Consider the following 6,000-nt stretch of genomic DNA (forward strand, 5'->3'; position numbering starts at 1 on the left):
CCCTGCGAGGCGCCGCCCCTTGTCCCTTGAGAACCCCCCCCCCTCCGCCGCCATGGGCCCCGCCAGGGCCATCCGTGATGGCAGAGTAAGGTTGATCTTACACATGCTCTAGGACAGGAGGGGGACACCCTTTTCAGACTAGGGCTCCAAGCTGAAGCCACAAGGGATCAGACTTTTGGTAATTTTTTTTAAATAGCATGGATTAATGTTAAATTTGTCCTAGCTGGGTCTGTGCATTGTCCTTCCTTCCTCAGAGCCCCTAATATCAGAGCCAGGAGCCCAGTACACACTCAGCCATGATTACTTAACTTATCTATCGAGAGGCCCCTGGAAAATTGAATCTGATTTAAGAGAAGTAAAAGCCCCAGATCGTATGCCAGAAGAAAACAAAGAATAAAAACTTGTACTTTACTTTTTTTCTTTTTTCTAAGTGTTGCATAACTTACAGACCTGTTGCACAATGATATCTAACCTTCAGTTGATAAGCATGTGTTGGTTGAACACGTTCTGTGTGCTATGCGGCGGGCAGGGGACACGGATGAGCCGCCACATCTTCCCCTGAGTTGCTGCCCAGCAAGCGATGCCGGTCTACACCATTTCCAGACTTCCCGTCCCCGCCCCGGCGGACTCTGGCACCCTCCCTGCCCCGCTGGCCGTGCTGGATTCCCGAACGGTTTCACTTCCTGGGTGGACGGGGGATTTGTTTTTGTTTCCTGATGACCTGGTTCTCAACATCCTTCCATTAAACCACATACCTCAGGGAGGTGTGTATACCTGCTTGTGTCCTCTTTGCTGACCCCCATCAGCATGAGAGGCGTGGCTTCAAACTGTTCAAAGAGCCACCTGCACGTAAGAATCTACAAGTCTAGGGAGCCTGGGCGGCCTAGTCAGTTGAGCATCTGATTCTTAGTTTCGGCTCAGGTTACAATCTCGTGATTCATGAGGTGTTCCCCCCCACCCCCCACCCGCTGGCAGTGCAGAGCCTGCTTGGGATTCTGTCTCTCCCTCCCTCCCTCTCTCTCTGCCCCTCTCCTGCTCATGCTCTCTCTCTCTCAAAAATAAGTAAACATTTAAAAAAGAACCTACGTGTCCATATATTTCTAGAAACTTCAGTCTCTTCCTGCCCTCAGGTATGTCAGCACTAATGAATACAAGCATTCAGTGAAATCTCTTGATCACAGCCTAACCTCTGATTGTCACAATTACCCAGTTGAACCACCTCTTCAAGGAAGAAATGACAACTGAAAATAATTACAATAAACTGGAGTCAAAGTTCACCAAAGACCTACTGATAGAAGGTGCTTAGTTTATGACGTGGGTAACACAGGATACTTATTAATAACAGCCTGCACTTACTAAGTGCTCCCCACTGGGCTACGCTCATTAAAAACATTTTATTTAGACATGGCAATGGGCCTAGGAGGGCAGTTAGCTATACCCCATTTTAAAGATGGACAAACTGACTTCAGAAAGGAATACACAGAGCTAGGGTTCCAACCCTGCGTCTGACTCCTATCCACTAAATGTCATTAAAAGTCTTTTATTTTTATTTGTTGTAATGTTCATTTATTTTTGAGAGAGAGAGAAAAAGAGAGTGCAAGCAGGGGAGGGGTAGAGAGAGGGGGAGACACAGAATCCGAAGCAGCTCCAGGCTCTGAGCTGTCAGCACTGAGCCCAACGCTGGGCTTGAACTCACAAACCATGAGATCGTGACCTGAGCCAAAGTCAGACGCTTAACCAACTGAGCCACCCAGTTGCCACAAGTCTTTTATTTTTTAAAAAAGACGTTGCAATTCCTGTTTTTAAATATCTATCTGTTGGGGGGGGCTGGGTGGCTTAATTGATTAAATGACTCTTAACTTCGGCTCAGGCCATGATCTCACAGTTTGTGAGATAGACCCCTGTGTCAGGCTTCACACTGACAGTGCAGAGCCTCTTTGAGATTCTGTCTTTCTCTCTCTCTCTTCCCCCCTCCACACACACATACACACACACACACTCTCTCTCTCAAAATAAACAAACTTAAAAATATCTTTATAAAATATCTATCTAGGGGCGCCAGGGTGGCTCAGTAGGTTGAGCGACGGACTCTCTATTTTGGGTCAGGTCATGATTTCATGGTTGTGAGATCGATCCCCACATGGTGCTTGGTACTGACAGCCTGGAGTCTGCGTGGGATTCTCTTTCTTCCTCTCTCTGTCCTTCCCCTTGCCACACGCACGCATGCTCTCGCTCGCTCTCTCTAAAAAAAAAGAGAAGCTGTAATTCCTGTTTTCAAAACAGCTGTGTATCTACATCGATGTACCCACACATCTGTATCTACGCACGGTTAAATGTGTGCATACATATAACATGCACACAATTCCAAGAACACAAGCAATTTTAACAAAGAGCCGGCCATTTCCATGGCTAAGATGGGCCTGAAGTCATCTTGCTGCTTCCTACCTGAGCTGTCACAGACGTAAGCAAGCGGAACAGGCCCGCTGGCCCCCCTCCCGCCGCCCTCGGTTCTTGCGGCTTAGCGTGCAGGGTCCTGAAGAGCTCAGAAGGGACCGCTCCAGGACTCCGCTAGTTGCCACGGCAACCGCCAGGCCTCCAGCCCTGGGCTCAGAAGTGGGTCGGGAAGCTGTGCAGTTGGGTGATGGCCCCCAGGAGGGCTTCCGGGAGCCCGCCCTCCCCTCTGGAGCAGTCCCGCGGCAGAGGCTGGGGGCACCCCTCCAGCCTGGCCCCGGTTTTGGGGGAGGGCAGGTAGGTGGAGACGGGTGGGCCTCCTCACTCACACTAGGGAAGGGCGAGAAGAGAAGTTCCTACTGGGGAAACGGAGCTGGGCGGGCGCTCTGCTCCCCACTCACCCGAGGCCGGCGCGCCGTCCACTCATCACGGAGGCTGCATCCCTGCAAGCTCCCCGCAGGGGTGGATGGGAAATCGCTCCTGGGGCGTGATGGGAAGAGCTCACTGGGGGATGACGGGAAACGCCTCGTGGTGGGTGATGGGAAGAGCTCGCTGGGGCATGATGGGAAACGCCTCGTGGTGGGTGATGGGAAGGGCTCGCTGGGGCATGATGGGAGACCTTTGCGGGTGAATTATGGGAAGGGCCTCCCTGGAAAGGTTTTTAAGGGGTAGAGGAGTATTTCTTCCTTTTTTTTCCCAGGGAAGAAACCCCCTTCTGGTGATGTCCTCCCCTTTTTGCCCCTCATTACCCCAAAGGAAGGAAGAGGATGAGTTAAGGGGGCATTTTGAGGGCCTTCAGAGTTTGAGAACAATGCCTTAGTGATCGCCAGGCACTTCGGGGTCACCTGGGAGCTAGGGGTCAAGGAGTCTGGGGCTACCAGGACCCAGCTTGGCCTGATGAAATCTTCCCAGGTCTCTCAGAGGGAGAGAGCCTGATCTGATCCAGGGAACTCTTCTGGAAGGAAGAGTTCGGATCAGATCTCGTGTTGCTGCGGGAGGCGGGGGAGGGGGCGGCCCTGTTGTTACCCGTATTGCTTTATTTGGACAGGTGCTAAACCTGCAGGGTAGTGAAATTCCTGTAGATTGAAAGATTTGGGAGGAGGGGACGCTGACTAATTTGCATGGGACATCAATCAAGTTGTAAATTTTAGGGTTCTCCAGTGCTGTGGCTTGGCACCCGCTGCTTACTAACGATGTGATCCAGAATAGGGTTTGCTTAAGCCAGTTTCTGGGTTTGTTTTCATTCTAATGCTCATTGAACCAATGGTTCTCTGCTTGGTAGATGGCTAAGGCCACTTCTAGAAAACCAGAGCTGCTACTTTAAATCAGAGATCTGGGAGGCAGTGGGGCGATGAGCAGTAATAGCTTTGAATCCCACTGGCTCTATGATCTCAAGCAACGACTTTACCTCTCTGTGGTTTCCTTTCCCTGGCTGTATGGTGGGGGAACGGCAGCAAGGAATTCATAAGATAATTCACGTGAAACTCTTAAAACACTGCTTGCACAGGGCTGCTGGGGGGCTCAGCCTGTTAAGCGTCTGACTTCAGCTTGGGTCATGATCTAAAGGTTGTGAGTTCAGCTCTGTGCCGACAGCTCAGAGCCAGGAGCCTGCTTCAGATTCTGTCTCCCCATCCCTGCCCTCCCACCCCCCAGCTCATGCTCTGCCTCTCTCTCTCTCTCTCTCAAAAATAAATAAACATTAAACAAAATTAAAAAAAAAAAACCCCACAGCCAGCACAAGTTGGAACTTAGCAGACTTTAGTAACTGTCACTGTTAGAGCAAATCTGAAAGTTGAGTTTCTGACATTTTCCTACCTGCATAAAAGCAAACATTTATTCACATTACTATTACCATTACAGATTTCTCACGTTAAAATATTTTCGACATTTTATTATAAAAAGACACTTCATCATAGTCAGTGTGGCAACTGTCAAGTGTAAAGTAGATTGTACTCATCTATATCCCAGACACCTCACTCCCCCACTACCCACCCTCCCTGCAAGAAAAGCTGTTAAATTTTGGTGTTTATCATCTTTTTTCTTCGCAACTAACAAATAATGTTAATTGTAGGGCGTTGTGTGCTAATTTGCTTGTCAATTGTTTCTTTTTTCTTTTTTTAAAAATGTTTTATTTCTGAGAGAGAGAGACAGCGGGAGTAGGGGAGGGTCAGAGAGAGAGGGAGACACAGAATCCGAAACAGGCTCCAGGCTCTGAGCTGTCAGCACACAGCCCGATGCGGGGCTCGAACCCACGAACGGTGAGATCATAACCTGAGCCGAAGTCAGATGCTTAACCAACTGAGCCACCCAGGCGCCCCAATTGTTTCTTTTTTCAATAAGTGATGTGTTTGGGCCTGAGATCTGGGAAAGATGCTACTTTCCATTGTGTCAACTGTGTCCGAGGGAAAGAAAGGCCCGCAAAGTGTGTGTGTCTGAAAGGCCTGTGGATGCTTCCCTCGTGCATCTGGCACACACTAGGCTGTCAGGCAAGGTCAAACTCCGTGTTTCCTCAGCCACCCCTCCCCCTACTCTGACAGCCATAACACACAGCACATCTTGGGGCGTGGGAGGGGTGTGAGGGGAATTTTCTATTAAGGATAAGTGAATTCTTTGTAATATTTCTGTCATTACCGTGATGTAGCTCTCATAATAAATAACAGTACGTTAATAAAATATTATCTTTGATCCCTTTGGCAGCTCTTTGAGATTAGAAGAGCTTATTCCCCTCACTTTACAAAAGAGGAATCCAAGGTTCAGAGGGCGGCTGAATTGCCTGAGGTCACCAAAGCCATGGGAACCCAGAATTAGCACGTGGACCTTCCGGCTCTTGGAGATTAATGTTTTCACTGGACAATGAGGCCTTTAACACTGGTCTCCCCCCTTCCCTCATCGAGATCAATTTTTTTGGAATACTTAAATATTGGGTTTAAAGAAATAAAACAATTGGGTTAGTGTTATTGCTGAAGGTACTAAATGTCAGAAAGCAATGATATTTAGATTTAAGATGACACAGTTATTTGTAAAGTTTGCAAACACACATTAGAAATCAGATGTACAAATGTTTGATGGCCAAACCATATAGAAAAATAAAACACTGATGCACAAGCTGCAGCCCAGGAAACCAATCCATTATTTATAGTAACCAGTGCAGGAAGCCAGCCTGCTGTAAGTCAGGCTTGTAGGAAGTCAGTCCACTATCTCTACCAACTGGTCTAGAACGAACAATAACATCACTAACAATTGGCCAGGACTTGATTAGTAACTGAGCAGTTCCCTGACCTTTTCCTTTCTTCCAGCTTAGGATCAACCAGAGAAAGCTCGATTTGCACTGATAACCAGTCGCATGGGATGTCCCACTGATGTGGTTTTGGGGTGATGGTGGGGTCTGGAGCTGATGGCCAAGAAAGAATTCTTGAAGCGGTCTTTGGTGCACAAAAGGTGACTTTATTAAAGCCCGGGGACGGGACCTGTGGGCAGGAAGAGTGGCCCCGGGACCATGAGGAGAGACTGGTTATATACTTGGGAGCTGAGGGAGGTGAAGTCAAGGGG

The 6,000-nt window shown here is 48.6% G+C and overlaps 1 protein-coding gene across 1 annotated transcript in view; it reads right to left on the reverse strand.

The window, feature by feature from the left end:
• Positions 1–2,905, reverse strand: part of SLC37A1 (solute carrier family 37 member 1) — a 75,583-nt gene extending 72,678 nt beyond the window's left edge. Inside the window, exon 1 of the mRNA XM_039245504.1 lies at positions 2,853–2,905. The gene's annotated coding sequence lies outside the window, so the exon portion shown is untranslated. The remainder of the gene's footprint in view (positions 1–2,852) is intronic.
• Between the last annotated feature and the right edge of the window lie 3,095 nt (positions 2,906–6,000).

This window comes from Hyaena hyaena, unplaced genomic scaffold, assembly GCF_003009895.1.
Source record: "Hyaena hyaena isolate Hyena2069 unplaced genomic scaffold, ASM300989v1 scaffold_254, whole genome shotgun sequence".
Classification (NCBI taxonomy): Eukaryota; Metazoa; Chordata; class Mammalia; order Carnivora; family Hyaenidae; genus Hyaena; species Hyaena hyaena.